The sequence below is a fragment of the Glycine max genome, chromosome 18 (assembly GCF_000004515.6).
Source record: "Glycine max cultivar Williams 82 chromosome 18, Glycine_max_v4.0, whole genome shotgun sequence".
Classification (NCBI taxonomy): Eukaryota; Viridiplantae; Streptophyta; class Magnoliopsida; order Fabales; family Fabaceae; genus Glycine; species Glycine max.
The window spans coordinates 45,440,071-45,454,934 of record NC_038254.2 but is presented as its reverse complement, the minus strand read 5'-3'; the positions used below and the strand labels follow the sequence as shown (position 1 = coordinate 45,454,934).

Genomic DNA, 14,864 nt, shown 5'->3' with positions numbered 1-14,864 from the left:
CTATTAATTCATGCATGCTTAGTGCTTGATTAATTGTCTCTGCGCTTAATTTACGTTCATCCTTAATGATCAGTTTCGTTCATGATTAATTGGTGTATGTGTTGCTTAATTACATAATGACAACCTTATGTTAATTTTCGCTTAGTAATTTAATTTAGGTTTGGATTAAGTGGTTGAACTAATTAAGGATAAATTCTTGTAACCTAGGATAAGAGACTTGCTTATGAATCAAGGGAAAACAACATGTTTTAATTCTGTTATTTTCTAATTCAAATTTGCAAAAACAAACAACCCCCCCAATTTGTTACTGTTTTATTACTATCTGTTAGGAATGTTTGGTTGACCATTGCTCATTGGGAGATGATCTAGGATCACTTCCTAGATACTGCATTTTTAATGTTTATTTGATTCGGGTACGACCTCGATCAAATTTGGCGCCGTTGCCGGGGAGCAGTGGGCCAAAGGTTCATAATAATATTTAGTTGTTTTGTTTTATGTAGCATTATGTTTTGCATTTCAGTCGCGTCCCCTGTTTAGCGATTGTTTTGCGATTGTTTCAGCTTTGTGTTTTGTTGTGAACAGTGATTAGCGATTGGGAACTAGCGACTGATTTTGCAATTTAATTAATGATTTTTGTTTTGATAGTTAGAGTTGTTATTTTTGGCTGATTTTTTGTGTGGTAGTTTCTTTTGGTCCATATTTTGTGTGAAAAATACCAAGAGCACTTGGTGTGGTTGAATTTGAGAGAGACAAAAAATTTGGGAACTTGTTTTTAGCAAAACTTAAAATGGCCATAACTTTTGCTCCGGGTATCAGAATGACTATTATTATATATGCATTTGGGGTAGACGAAAATTTCCCATGCCATGGCAGTGACCGGAGGTCAATTTCTGTTTTAAACATGAAAAATAATCCGTTTACTAAGTTTTTATTTTTTTATTTTTTTAGTATTATTGTCTTATTTCTCTAAACTTTCCTTAGGCAGTTTTCATAGTTAGACTTTGAATTTTTGTCTGAAAATTTTTGTGCTATCTTTTCATTATTTTAGGGTGTTGATCACAAAATTTCAGCTCATTTGGATATCGTTTTACTATAGTTGTAGTTTTAACCCTCCCCTGGTGCTTGTTTGAGAAACACATGATTTGCTGCATATAGTGCATGACTAGGGGTAATCCAGGTGATTTACAATCCTTTGATCCTGGAATAGATAGAACCTTTCATAGATTAGTTAGGCATAGTGTGCATCTTGGTCATTCTGTGCATTTTGAGCATTTTGAGTATTCTGTTGCTGGTGATTCTGAATATTCTGATTTTGAGCATTCGACTACTAATTTTCATACTGAGAACATGACTCAACCTCCACCTCGTAAGAGGACTCTTAGGGAGATGGCTGCACCTGATTTCACTTATGAAAGCTTGTGCATTCAATATCCTGATGAGGGTGTTTCATATGTTCTCAAAACTGGACTAATACATTTGCTGCCCAAGTTTCATGGTCTTGCAGGTGAAGATCCCCATAAGCATCTTAAGGAGTTCCAATTGTTTGTTCCACCATGAAGCCCCCTGATGTCCAGGAAGATCATATCTTTCTAAAGGCTTTTCCTCATTCTCTGGAGGGAGTGGCAAAAGATTGGCTATACTACCTTGCTCCCAGGTCCATTTTCAGCTGGGATGACCTTAAGAGGGTGTTCTTGGAGAAATTCTTCCCTGCATCTAGGACCACTGCCATCAGAAAAGACATTTCAGGCATCAAGCAACTTAGTGGAGAGAGCTTGTATGAGTATTGGGAAAGATTCAAGAAATTGTGTGCAAGCTACCCTCACCACCAGATTTCTGAGCAACTCCTTCTTTAATATTTCTATGAGGGACTTAGCAACATGGAGAGGAGTATGATTGATGCTGCCAGTGGTGGAGCTCTTGGTGATATGACCCCTGCTGAGGCTAGGAATTTGATTGAGAAAATGGCTTCCAACTCCCAACAATTCAGTGCAAGAAATGATGCTATTATCCTTAGAGGAGTCCATGAGGTGGCCATGGATTCATCTTCATCTGCTAAAAATAAAAAGCTTGAGGGAAAACTTGATGCCTTAGTTAACCTAGTAACTCAGCTTGCAATGAATCATAAATCTGCACCTGTTGCAAGAGTATGTGGTCTATGTTTTTCTGCAGATCACCATATAGATCTATGTCCTTCTTTGCAGCAATCTGGAGTCAATGAGCAACCTGAAGCTTATGTTGCAAACATTTATAATAGACCCCCTCAGCAGCAAAACCAACAACAACAGAATAATTATGATCTTTCAAGCAACAGATACAATCCAAGTTGGAGAAGTCATTCAAATCTGAGATGGGCAAGTCCTCCACAACAACAACAGTCTGTCCCTCCCTTCCAAAATGTTGCTGGTCCAAGCAAGCCATATGTTCCTCCTCCAATACAGCAGCAGAAACTGCAACAGTCACAACAAAGACAACAAGCAACTGAGGCTCATCCTCAACCTTCCTTAGAAGAGTTAGTGAGGCAAATGACCATCCAGAATATGCAATTTTAGCAAGAGAGAAGAGCCTTCATTCAGAGTCTAACAAATCAGATGGGGAAGATGACTACTCAGTTGAACCAAGCTCAGTCCCAAAATTCTGACAAATTGCTTTCACGAACTGTGTAGAATCCGAAAAATGTGAGTGCCATCACCTTGAGGTTTGGCAACCAAATTCAAGTGTCTCCACTAATAGCAGCATCTGCACCTGAACCTATCAAGCTTCATTCTACACCATAAAAAGAGGATGAGATAGTTGCACAAAAGAGAAAGCTTCCTAACCAAAATTTTCATGCAGGTGGACCTTCTTCTAGTAATTCTGACTTACTGCAGCCTCCTATCCCTCTTCCATTCCCACCTAGAGCAATTCCAAACAAAAAAATGGAAGAAGTGGAAAAGGAGATCTTGGAGACCTTTAGGAAAGTAGAGGTGAACATACCTTTGCTAGATGCCATCAAGCAGATTCCAAGATATGCCAAGTTTCTAAAGGAGCTGTGCACCCACAAATGGAAGCTCAAGGGCAATGAAAGGATTAGCATGGGCAGAAATGTGTCAGCATTGATAGGTAAATCTGTTCCTTACATTCCTAAGAAATGTAAGGACCCAGGTACTTTATGTATACCTTGCATTATTAGGAACAGTAAATTTGAGAATGCCATGCTAGATCTAGGAGCATCAGTTAGTGTCATGCCTCTGCCTATTTTCAATTCTTTATCTCTTGGACCTTTGCAATCTACAAATGTGGTGATTCATTTGGCAAATAGAAGTGTTGCTTACCCCACAGGTTTCGTAGAGGACGTGCTGGTTCAGGTTGGTGAACTTATTTATCCTGTTGATTTTTAAGTTCTTAATATGGAAGAGGGATTTTCCCATGGTTCAGTTCCAATTATTTTAGGTAGGCCATTTATGAAAATAGCCTGAACCAAGATAGATGTTTATGTTGGCACATTGTCTATGGAATTTGGTGATATTGTTGTTCATTTTAACATTCTTGATGCCATGAAACATCCATCTGAGGATCATTCTATTTTTCGTGCTGAGATAATTGATCAGATTGTTGATGATTATATGTTTGATTTTGATTTTGTTCTTCATGGTAGGAAACATCCATTTTTATCTGATCTGCATACTTGTCACTCCTTATGCATTGAATCTGAATCAGAGTTTGAATTTGATCCTGTATCTGATTTTTATGTTGAGAGTGAATTTGAATTTGAGTCTAGTTCTGATTTTCTGGGTGTTGTACCTCTTGATATTGATTTTTTAGAGTCAGAATGCACTAACCATGTTGCAGGAAGTACATATACTTATGACTTGCTTTATGAGGTACAAGTTGAGGAACCTTCCTCTTCTCCTACCTTGGTTCCTCCCATTATTCAACCACCACCCATACCAGAGTTGAAGCCCTTACCAGCAACTCTTAAATAGGTTTACTTGGAGGACAAGAAAAAATTTCCAGTGATCATCTCCGCCTCCCTTGATGCTGAGCAAGAAGAGAAGTTGTTGCTAGTGCTCAAGAAGCACAAGAAGGCCATTGGATGGACTTTAGCAGACATTCCTAGTATTAGCCCATCTACCTGCATGCATAGGATACTTTTAGAGGATGGAGTTAAGCCAGTGAAGCAGCCACAGCGGTGACTCAACCCCGTCATTCTAGATGTGGTGAAAAAGGAAGTGACCAAGCTTTTACAAGCTGGAATCATCTACCCCATTTATGACAGCCAGTGGGTGAGTCCAGTCCAAGTGGTTCCTAAGAAGACAGACCTCACAGTGATTAAGAATGAAAGGGGTAAGCTTATCCCCACAAGAGTGCAGAACAGCTGGCGAGTCTGCATTGATTATAGGAGGCTGGACCAGGTAACCAGAAAAGATCATTTTCTCCTGCCTTTCATTGATCAAATGCTTGATCACTTGGCAGGTAAGTCCCATTACTGTTTTCTTGATGGTTTTTCTGGTTATTTACAAATTCATATTGCTCCTGAGGATCAAGAAAAGACCACATTCACCTGTCCCTTTGACACTTTTGCCTTAAGGAGGATGCCCTTTGGCCTATGCAACGCCCCTGGTACCTTCCAACGGTGTATGCTTAGCATTTTCAGTGATTTTTTAGAGAGTTGCATAGAGGTGTTTATGGATGGCTTTACTATTTATGGATTCTCTTTTGATGTATGTATGGATAGTCTGGATAGAGTTCTTAGTAGATGCATTAAAACTAACCTTGTGATGAATTTTGAAAAATGTCACTTCATGGTAGAATAAGGTATAGTTTTAGGGCATATCATTTCCAGTAGGGGCATAGAGGTAGACCCTGCAAAAATAGATGTTATTTCACAATTGCCTTACCCCTCTTACATGCGAGAGGTTCGTTCTTTTCTTGGTCATGCAGGGTTTTATAGGCGCTTTATCAAGGATTTTAGCAAAGTGGCCCTTCCACTATCCAATCTGCTGCAAAAGGAGGTGGAGTTTCATTTTGATGACCGGTGCAAAGAGGCTTTTGATTGCCTCAAGCGTGCGGTGACTACCACCCCTATCATTTAGGCACCTGATTGGACAACCCCATTTGAGTTAATGTGCGATGCATCCAATTACGCATTGGGGGCTGTCCTTGCTCAAAAGATTGATAAGCTGCCTCGGGTGATCTACTACGCTTCCATAACTTTGGATGTTGTTCAAGCAAATTACACTACCACAGGGAAGGAGCTATTAATGATAGTTTTTGCTCTTGAGAAATTTTGTTCATATTTACTTGGTACTCGTGTTATTGTTTATACTGACCATGCAGCTCTAAAGTACCTGTTGAAGAAGGCTGAATCAAAGCCTAGATTGATCAGGTGGATGCTTTGGCTCCAAGAGTTTGATTTCAAAATCCATGATCGGAGCGGTGCACAGAATCTTGTGGCTGACCACCTGAGTAGGATTGAGTGTGCGTCTGCAGACTCACCCATTCGGGATGATTTTTTGGATGACCATTTGTACATTCTGTATAGTATTTTTGATTCCTTCCCTACTCCTTGGTTTGCTAATATTGTGAATTATTTGGTTGCTTCTGTTTTTCCTCCCTTAGCATCTAAAGCTCAAATTGATAAAATTAAGAGTGATGCTAAGCATTATATTTGGGATGACCCCTATTTGTGGAAGTTGTGCAGTGACCAGGTTATTAGGAGATGCATTCCAGACCATGAGATTGACTCGGTCCTGCAATTCTATCATTTTTCCGCACCAAGTGGCCATCTTGGCATACAGAGGACAGCTCGCAAGGTGTTTGACTGCAATTTCTATTGGCCCACCATCTTCAAGGATGCGTGGAGAATCTGTAGCACTTATGAGCCTTGTCAGAGAGCAGACGACTCACTTTCACGGAGACAAAAAATGCCTCAACAACCCATGTTGTTCTGTGAGGTGTTTAATGTCTGGGGTATAGACTTTATGGGACCTTTCCCTATCTCTTTTGGTTTTGTTTATATTCTCCTTCCTGTTGATTATGTTTCAAAATGGGTGGAAGCCAAACCCACCAGAACTAACGATGCTAAGATTGTTGTGGATTTTGTTAGATCTAATATGTTTTGTAGGTTTGGAGTCCCTAGAGCCATCGTTAGTGATCAAGGCACCCATTTTTGTAACAGGTCCATGTATGCCTTGCTCAAAAAGTATGGGGTCGTGCACAAAATTTTCACACCTTACCACCCCCAAACTAATGGGCAGGCTGAGATTTCAAACAGGGAGATAAAAAGGATCTTGGAGAAGGTTGTGCAGCCAAACAGAAAAGATTGGAGCACCAGGCTAGATGATGCTCTTTGGGCGCATATGACTGCCTACAAAGCACCCATATGAATGTCTCCTTATCGGGTTGTCTTTGGCAAGGCATGCCATCTTCCTGTAAAGATAGAGCACAGAGCCTACTGGGCTGTAAAGACCTGCAACTTCTCTATTGATCAGGCTGGAGAGGAAAGGAAGTTGCAACTAAGTGAGCTAGATGAGATCCGTTTAGAAGCCTATGAGAATTCCAAATTCTACAAGGAGAAGACCAAGAAGTTCCATGATAGTTTGATAGCTAAGAAGGACTTCGTGGTTGGATAGAAAGTTTTATTGTATAACTTTAGGCTTGGACTCATGAGTGGTAAGTTGAGGTCAAAGTGGATTGGTCCTTTTGTGGTGACTAATGTTTTTCCTTATGGTATAGTTGAGATCAAAAGTGAATCCACAGATAAGAGCTTCAAGGTCAATGGACACCGGCTGAAACCATTCCTCACAAATCCCTCCTTAGTAGACCTCACAAATCCCTCCTTAGTAGATGTAGTGGTGGATGAGACCTCCTTACTTCACCCTACCTCTCTTCCGCCATGACTTATGGAGTTTTCTTTTTCTGTCTCTTTCTTTACTTTTATTGAACTTGTCCAATTTTATTGATTGTTTTGATTGCTCTTGATCTTGTGATTGTGCTACATTGAGGACAATGTGTTGTTTAAGTGTGTAGGGGGAGGGGGGAGATTGTTCTTTAATTTTGTTGATTTTGTTAGGTTTTTTAGTTTAATTTTTTGAGGTTTTCTAGGTTAATTTTATTATTTTGGTTTTATGTTTTATGTACAACATTGCATGTTTCTCTTTGAATTATAGGTTATGTACAGGTAATGGGTAATTGTTTTTGAAATAAGAGTTTCTTGGCATTTTGTGAATTGAAATCCTTATTTTTCTCTACATGTCAAGTTAGTTTTGAAAGTTCGAATTGAAAGTGATAGATTTACCCTTGGTGAGAATTTGAGCCATCATCATCTATTTTATTCGGTGTGTTTTGCCCCATTGATTGCTTGCACAATAGCCTTGGCTTGACTCTTGTTGATACTTCTTACTTCACATGCATGTTGAGAGATGATTTAGGCATTTTGTTCTTATAAGCCTCTAGCCAAATGAGCCTACCTTGAATTAATTCCTTTGATAGCCCCTTTGAGCCTATGTTCCCCTTTCTTTGCTTTGAAGCTCATTATAAGCCTTAAGTGAAAAACCATGATCTCACCCTACCCTTAAGGAATTTTTGAGCTTTGGAATTGTTTTGGGAATAAGTGTGGGGGGGTATGTTTCATTGGATGATATGTTTTTGTTAACCAAGCTTGATGATGTATTTTGGCCATGCTTGATGTATATACATATATTGCCTAATTGTTGCTTTATTTTTCAAATGCTTTCAAATGCTATTGTTCACGTTCAATAAAAAAAACAAAAAAAAAACCAGAAAAAAAAAGAGAATGAAGTTGAATAAATGAGGTCTTGGTTTGAAGACTTGGATTGGTTTGAGGACTTGGTTGATTTTGTTTTGGGTTACTTTTTATGCTTAGTTTTTAATTTTGGTTTTGGGGTTTACTACTTTTACTTAGTTTCCACTTATTCCCCATTGCTCCTATATTCCTTTGGGTTTTAGCTACCTATCCCATACTTTCCTCTACCTTGTCCTTCGTCCCATTACAACCTTAAAAGACCTTTTGATCCTCATGTGTATGTGTTTGGTGAGTTTGGTTGTCGATTTTAGAGTTTTGCCAAGTCTATGTGGTGTTTGTTTTTCATGGGTGCTCAGAGAGTAAACAATAGCCTAGACACTTGAGAGATAGAGTGCATATCTTATGAGGCTTTATCACTTTTCATTCTTGAGCTGATTGACTATCTTGCCATGTTTGAGATGCTTGGATGATTTTCATGACTGTCTTGATTCTTTAACTCTCTACGTGTTTGATGTTGCCCATTCCTTTCATTCCTTGAGATTCATTGAGAAATATGTAATTGTTTTTGTGTTTGTTTGTTTCTCTTTAATGTCTCTGGATTTGTTCCTTGCTTTGCTTTTTGATTTTGCCCAGGAGTGCAAAAGGCTAAGTGTGGGGGGATTTGATGTGTCATTATTTTCTCTTATTTCTTAACCCTTTTTGTCACCATTTTAATTACTGATTAGCCTTTATTGTCAAATTAATTATGCAATTTTATCATTTGGGCCTACTTGACTAATTTTTTGTTTTTAATTTAATTTTAGGAGAATTATAAGCAATTGGGCTTGAATACGGAATTGGGCTTGGACTTGAAAAGGGCAGACAATTTTATTTTATCAAATCTTATCTTATCCAGATTTTATTTCGTCTAGATTTTATTCCATCCAATCTTATCTTATCTTGTCCAGATTTTATTTTATTTATGGGCTTGGACTTAAAACAGATTTGTAAGCTTTGGGGCTGAGGACCTATATAACAGCACCAGGGTTTTAGTTTAGAGAGTTTTTTCGGATAGGAGAATAATTCTAGGATTTTAGAATTCCAGTTTTTACTGTTCATGCACACTGTTCACGTAGAATAAAATTCGTTTTCTGCAATTTCGTTTCTACTTCAATCTACAATTTCGTTTTCTACTGATTAATGGAAGGCTAAGTCTCCAGCGTTGTTTTCTCTTGAGGATCAAGCACAGCTCTCTTTGAGATTTTGTTATTACTATTGAATTCTGATAAGTTTTTCCTCTTCACCAATTACTCTGTATTTGTTGCTATTAATCCATGCATGCTTAGTGCTTGATTAATTGTCTCTGCACTTAATTTACGTTCATGCTTAATGATTAGTTTCATTCATGATTAATTGGTGTATGTGTTGCTTAATCACTTAATGACAACCTTATGTTAATTTTCGCTTAGTAATTTAATTTAGGGTTGGATTAAGTGGTTGAACTGATTAATGATAAATTCTCGTAACCTAGGATAAGAGACTTGCTTGTGAATCAAGGGGAAACAACATGTTTTAATTATGTTATTTTCTAATTCAAATTTGCTTGCTGTTTAATTTGCAAAAACAAACAACCCCCCCCCCCAATTCGTTACTGTTTTATTACTATATGTTATGAACGTTTGGTTGACCATTACTTGTTGGGAGATGACCTAGGATCACTTCCTAGATACTGCATTTTTAATGTTTATTTGATTCGGGTACAACCTCGATCAGAGTACTTGATCTATTAGAACCCATGCTTTGAAGATTTGAAGTTAAACTTCATTTATGTTGTGGTTTTGTATGTTTTTGTGTGAAACTCGTAATATGTACCTGTGATAATATGATCGTGTTGAGTTTGTGAGTTCTAGGTTAAAAAATGTGTCCCTTGACCTCAAAAACCTAGGAAAGCATATATGATATGTCTCATTTGGAGTTGTATAGCCTTTGGAATTAAATTGTTTAGTTAGGGCAAGTTATATGTGTATAATGTTTTGTTTTTGAAAATTTTGAAATTGGGACTGGAATATGTGATTATGAACCTCAAAATTTAACTCACTAGGTCCAAAAACCAAGTGTTAGACATAAAATACACCTTATTTGAGTTAGTATAGTTTATGAAATCACAATTTCAAGTTTTGCCCATTTTCAGTAAATTCTGCTCTATTTTGAACGAACTGCACATATGTGTTTGGTTTATGTAGATTTTGACTATGGAAATGAGTCCCTCATGTTTGAAAACATAGGGTTTGATATAAAATTTGCATGAAATGAATTTCTAAAACTCATCGAAATAAGAAAACAAGTTTTGTGAACTTTGTGAATTAAGTGTTGGGAAGTTTTTTGTTAGGGCCAAATGGGAGTGGATTTGTGGAATTTTGAGTTCAAAACTGAGTTCCTTGAATTTTAAAACCTTGAGAAGCATATATGGTTTGTCCTAATTGGATTTCTACATGAATGAGAAAGTTGATTTCAAAGTAGGTAGTTAAGTGCAATTCCAAATGAGAATGTGTGATAAATGTGTATAAATGCATGGAATAAATTATGTGAACTATGGATTGAATTGTTTACTTTAATTGAGACTTTATTATGTGGAATTGTGGAAATTTTTATGTTAATTGTTGTAAGACCAAGTGAGTGTGGCCACTTGGCAAGGCATGTGCATGTTATGAACATGAGTTATTAATGATGTTGATCATGAACTGTTGTGCTTTAGGAATGGGTTTGAGGGTGTTTGACCCTGAACAAAATTTATTTTGAATGTCTTGCAATGATCTTAGTGATTGGGTATGTGTTGATGAGTGATTTTTTAAAATGGTTTTTTCCACTTAAAGGACCATGTTGATGATGACCCTAAAGAGGGAAGAAGATTAATTTCCCTCTTCTCTTGATATGTTTATGTGTGTGCACGATGGAGGATACTTGCAGTAGCGAGCTTCATGAAGAATGACACATATTAAGAGGAAGGAATGAATGAACAAGGTAGTGAGATTGTGTTAGAATTAGAGAGATTGTTGTGTCAGGAGTTGGGGCATGACCTTATACTCAGTGGGAATACACTCTCTAATGTCTATTCATAAGTACCAATGTGACCGTCATTCATGCTTTTCATCATAAAGAATGAGTGAGGATTTGTTAAGTGAAGGTGGATGACAATAATAGGTACACTAGGGGATGGTCTAAATGGTTCAAAGGAACCTAGAAGAACGTTGTGTGGTGATAACCTGACTAAGAGCATTTTCAGTTAGCTTAGGGGACTCACGAGCCTCACTTGGCATTCCTGACAAGAGCGGAGCTATATCTGTGGTTGGTGAGAACACCATGTGTCTATACCGACATGTGACGTGTCTTCTCAATCATCATCCATATATTGTGTAAGACCATGAAGGCCTATGAGGCTTAGTGGCAGTGTTGGGCCCAAGAATAAGGATTGTGTGAGAGAAGAATTGCATATAAGGATGTTGTGGGTGATGTATGTTATAATACCACATGTGGTGGTTGTCTAGGTTATGTGCAGGACTTAATAATGTTCGTGTGTGTGGTTTTCAAAGGGATGGAGCACTCACTCCCTTATTATCATTTTCAAGGTCCGATGTCGAGCACGCTGTGGAATCCCCCATTCTTTATTGGCGCCACCAAGACACGGTCGGAACATGATGATATGTTCCATGTGGACTGTTTCTATGAGTTCCTCCATTGTCGCCATGTGTCAGTAAACATACCAGGATATAGACCTCACATAGTTGACTTTTACATTTGGTAGACCTAGCCTACACTGTCGTATTACCGCTTTGTTGTGCCTATGCCAGAGGTTGTTATCCCTTCTGAGTTGCAGTCACCTGACTTTGGACTTAGGTAGAGGTGACTACTCTAAGTCTTAGGTTTTTGCCCTTACGAGTATTTTGGGATGGGTAGACTTAGGCTCAGACCTTTTGTACTTAATTAGTCATTACTACTTTACTTTAGTTGGGACTATATATGTTACTCCCTAGTTTCATTAGGACACATTATATTTTGCTACTCTTTATGGCACATGACACTTATTTATTTATATTGGGTGACCATATAGGTGTACCTGTTTATCTTCATATGTTATTTGAGCATGTATGGTTTATTCATGTTTCCTTTCATTCGCTAACTTGAAGCTTTGATGCGTTAAGTGGTTACTACGTTTTAAAGATCAAGTGATGTCTTACGAAAATGGATTAGAAAGTTTTTATTTTCTCCAAAATTTCCACTATCTTTTCTAATCTTTTAAGTTAACTTTAATAAGAACTGAGGACTATCTTTTTATTAAGTAAATCAATGGGTTATTTTGAAAGGTTATATTTAAGGGTGTTACGTGTTTCATGAATGGGGCTTGCAAATCTAGGGGGTTCATGATATGTTTTTGGTGATGTATGGGTCAATGCATATGGGTTTTAGGATTGGTGTTGATAAATTTGTTGTAGATGGGGTTCATTACCTGATGTAATGGTTTTCCCCAATTTGACCTTTTAATAAAGTTTTGATTGATTTTTTTTTATTATTTTGAATTGTTGATTGATTGTGAATTTATTGAGTGATTTACTTTTTAGGTTCTAGCATTTTTTTGACAGCTATAAGTTGCCACAAATTATTAATCTTTTCATAAATACTTTATCTAGGTAATTTTTTTGTAGTTTTTAGCCGCCAAAAAATGAATCATAATAAAATAAGAACAAAACCGATGTCACATTATCACTTAACGGCCAAAATAGATGGAAAAGATGAAAACATTGTGCGGAAGAAAAAAGTTCATAGAAGTTGACCAATTATCAAAAAGTTTAAGGACCAAAACCATAAATGTCAAAAAGTTCAAGGACTAAAAACATAATTTAGCTTATATTTTTCACTCTAACTAAATTTTGCTTTTGATTTTGATTTAATTCACCCTATTATATAAATTAGAACTAGCTTTTATACCCCTCTAATGCACCAAATTTAAGGCATATATTATTTAATTAATTAAATTACATTATATTTTATAAATAATTTATATCTTGGCTAAATGACCAATTTGATTCTTTATCTTATTTTTTTGTTCAGTTTGGTCTTTTATCTTTTAAAAAGTTCACTTTAGTCCTTTAAGTGTTCAATATGATTCATTTTAGTCCTTTTCGCCTAGTCTGTTATGTTCAACGTTTAAAAAAATGTCAAGCTAGAGCTTTTTAGCAGTTAAAAGCCACCAATAATTGTTTTATTTTTAAAAAAAAAGAATAACCTATATTCCTTTTATCTTCTTCTCCGAGAAACTCTTCTCCCCCACCATCGATTTCTCAATGGTTTATGCATAGGACCAAAAGGAGAATGTGAATTATAGATTCCTTAGTTTCAAATCTCCCTCTACGCATTACTATGGTGTTTTGCTTGTTTGCATTGGAGCTTTTCTTCTTCATGGTTGTGGAGTACACATTGTTGATGGTGTCACCATCATCTTCATCCTTCAACTTGTGATTCCTCACCATGCTCTCCTCGATCGTTGTCACCACACCTTAAAAAGCTCTTGATATGGTGTGTTGCTTACCGTTTCTCTAGATCTAAACAAATCCATCATCTTTTTCTGGTTTCGGATTTCCCTGTGGGCAATTGGGGGATCAAATTTGTTTGAAGGAATGTGAAATCATTTTCTTCAAGTAGATTTGCGAATTTTTGGGCCACGTGTTCCGATGAATATTGTGTATGGTGTAGGTGTTGTGACTGTCGAAGAAGGCGAGAACAAGTATTCCTGCTAACTGGTTGATGAAAGTTCTAAACTTGATGTGGTTTCCATGCCTTCTTTTCCATCTGGACATGTGCAAAATAGGTTTGTGGAGGAGGTAATATTGTTGGTGTTTAATGATTTGCTTACAACATATTCAAATGCAATTAGTTTACCTTCCCTTAAGTACTTACAACATGTTCAATAGAGAGGGAGTTGAACTTAGGATGGTTGTGGCCAACATGTCTGACTCTAGTGAGTTTTTTGCAGCAAGAAGAATGGTGAAAAGAAGATAAAATATAATTCCAATCCGCCAAAACATTGCTTATAATTTGTAAAAACTAAAACAATTATTGGCAGCTTTTAGCCATCAAAAAGTGCTAACTTGACTTTTTAAAATGTTAATTGTAACAAACTAGACAAAAAACACTCCTCTAAAAAAGACGAAAAAGACTAAAGTGAATCATTTTTAAAACATAAAGAACCAAAGTCAACTTTTTAAAAGATAAAGGACCAAACTAAATAAAAAGAAATAGATTTAAGATTAGATATTCATATCATAGTTTTAAAATGAATTTTTAATTAAACATTGTTGATAGAAGTTAGAGAAATTATAACAAATAATTTGAGACTAGATTTTAAAGTTTTTTCGGTTGCTTATATGACTCACTTTTCATACGATTTTTACTATGTTTATGATAAATTTGTTTAACATTAATTGGTATCAAAGTTTTCATGTAGGTGAATCTAGTAGGACAAATTTTACATCTTGAAATAATAAAATAAAAGGTTCAAAATCATGTCATTAAATAAAAAATAATCATAATTTTGCAAAGACAACAATAACCCAAGTTTGAGAGATAAATTATCAAAATGAATCATATAAAGGTGATAGTGCATGAGAAAAAAAATCATGTACTTTAAACCGTCAAAATATTAGACAAATAACTCTATATTCAAGCCAAGGCCATTCAAACCTTATGTTGTAGTACACCACTACCCATGTATATATATCTTGACAAATTCATTATATTATTTTTGTAGATCGAGATTGTAGTGTCCACCAATGGTTTATATCACATGATGGTTTTGGATTTGCAAAATCCTTTTTGTCATTTATGATAGGGACTCACTCATCATGTTGGAGGTAGAACTGACTTTGGAAAATTCGGATTAATTATTTTAAACAACTTAAAATAAAATATTAATGAAATAAAGGAAAAAAAAATTCACGATTGGAAATAAAGATATTTATCTTTAAAATTCTAAATATAATGCCTCTAAATGAGTTTAAGTATTGTAATGATAAAAACATATTCATAAGGTTTAAAATGAAACATCCATAGCAGGAAATATAAAGTGGATGGGATGTAGGCAAGTACT

The 14,864-nt window shown here is 36.3% G+C and overlaps 1 non-coding gene across 1 annotated transcript; it reads right to left on the bottom strand.

The window, feature by feature from the left end:
- Nucleotides 1-1,724: 1,724 nt before the first annotated feature.
- Nucleotides 1,725-1,831, bottom strand: LOC113000256 (small nucleolar RNA R71). The gene has a single exon (XR_003265547.1). It is a non-coding gene; the product is annotated as a small nucleolar RNA R71 (small nucleolar RNA).
- Between the last annotated feature and the right edge of the window lie 13,033 nt (nt 1,832-14,864).